The following is a 2034-nucleotide window of genomic DNA, read 5'->3' as shown; positions in this document are numbered from 1 at the left end:
GCAGTCACGAAGGTCATGTTGATGAAGTGCAACATCACTTCTTTGACCTGATTTTGTTGTGGTACAGTGCAATGAGAGAGTCCAGCAGATCCACCTCACCCATATACTTATTGTATTCTTTCACCACATCAGGACAGAGGACTTTGATGATTTTCTTTTCCTTGCCCTCCCACCTATCAACCTCTGTGACTTTTTGTGCTTTAATGTAATTACATACTAAGAAGACTGACTGGATGGTTATCAAACCACTTCACAGGATGCAAGGTGGTTTCTCCAACCATGGCCATCTTGTGTTCAAAAGATCCATATCCAGTTTGCTTTAACTCAGCCTCACACATTAAATTGATACCTGGTAGTCTGTTGCTGTGCAGTGTATTCTCCAGTGAATTCCTCAATGAGCAAGTGTAAGTATATGAGGGCTTCTCGTGAACCAGCCAACGCCCAAATCCCAGCCACTGCATGCAGTGCCGGTCCCAAGCCCTGATAAAATGTTAGGGTTGCGTCAGGGAAGGCATCTGACGTAAATCCATTGCCAAGTTGTTGGTCCATTGCGCCGACCCCTTGACAGAAGCAGCCGAAAGACTAACAACAGCAACCAACATTTTCCATAGACGAAGCTGCCTACTGTTACCTTCGGTTCGACCGCCTGTGACACTAATGTGACATAAATGTCGTTGACGATGCAGCCTACAATTTATTATAGTGAGTCTTTTGAAACATATTTCTTTTATTTGGCATGATTTTGCCACGTTCTACAGGCAGCTCTGCTAATTCCAGTGAGTGAATAAGTGGTTGAATGACAAAATTTTTACTTAGTGTAAAATAGTTTTCATATGTTCTTACTGTTTTTAACAAATGGTCATTAGATTGTAAGATAGATTTTTACATTCTTCTTTTTTTAAAATACTTATATTTAAAACTGGGTATGGAAAATTTTAGTTTTTTTTAAGAAGTCTGAAATTATATTGACCTTTAAAAGATTGACTAACAGTCTATGATTTGAAGAGTGAAATCTAGTGTAGTTCTTCAGAGTTGTCCAGACAATGACTTCAATGTACAGTGGGGAAAAAAACTATTTAGTCAGCCCCCAACTGTGCAAGTTCTCCCACTTAAAAAGATGAAAGAGGCCTGTAATTTTCATTATATACCTCGAATATTTTTTAAAGAAATTATTTTCAAATTATGGTGGTTACAGGTCTGTGAGAGCCAGAAATCTTGCTTGTTTGTAGGTAACCAAATACTTATTTTACTGAGAAATGTACTAATTAATTTATAAAAAATCCTACAATGTGATTTTCAGGATTTTTTCTTTCTTATTTTGTCTCTCATAGTTGCGGTATACCTATGATGAAAATTACAGGCATCTCTCATCTTTTTAAGTGGGAGAACTTACACAATTGGTGGCTGACTAAATACAGTACTTTTTTTGCCCCACTGTACATTGAAGTCATTGTCTGGACAATTCTGAAGAGCTACACTAGATTCCACTCTTCAAATCATAGACTGTGAGTTAATCTTTCTGTTTGAGATCTGTCTATTTAAGATCAATATAATTTTAAAATTCTGAAGAAAAAAAAGCAAAAATTTTCAAATACAAGTATATTTAAATATATATACATTATAAATATAAATATATATTTAAATATAAGTATTATTGAAAAAGAAGAATGTAAAAAACCTATTCTACAATTTATAACAATTTGTAAGAATATATGAAAACTATTTAGTCATTCACTCACTGAAATTAGCAGAGCTGCCTGCAGAACATAGCAAAATACTTTTTTGCCCTACTGTAGACAGTAGTGATAAAAATCCCCACTGTGCTTAATAACTCTTATCCAAATTTGCTTCAAATCAAGATAAAAAATGTTAACGAGTTAAATGGGTTTGCAGTGCCAACTCTCCTAGTTGTTCCTAGAAATTCCAGACTATAAGCGGAAAATCCTGAAGTAATTTAAATCATGGTCATTCTTAACATGAGAAAAAAGTTGAGATCAAAATAACACCATATGCAAAATTATATTTCTGACAATA

This window comes from Clarias gariepinus, chromosome 19 (assembly GCF_024256425.1).
Source record: "Clarias gariepinus isolate MV-2021 ecotype Netherlands chromosome 19, CGAR_prim_01v2, whole genome shotgun sequence".
Classification (NCBI taxonomy): domain Eukaryota; kingdom Metazoa; phylum Chordata; class Actinopteri; order Siluriformes; family Clariidae; genus Clarias; species Clarias gariepinus.
Note: the sequence above shows the minus strand (reverse complement) of the source record.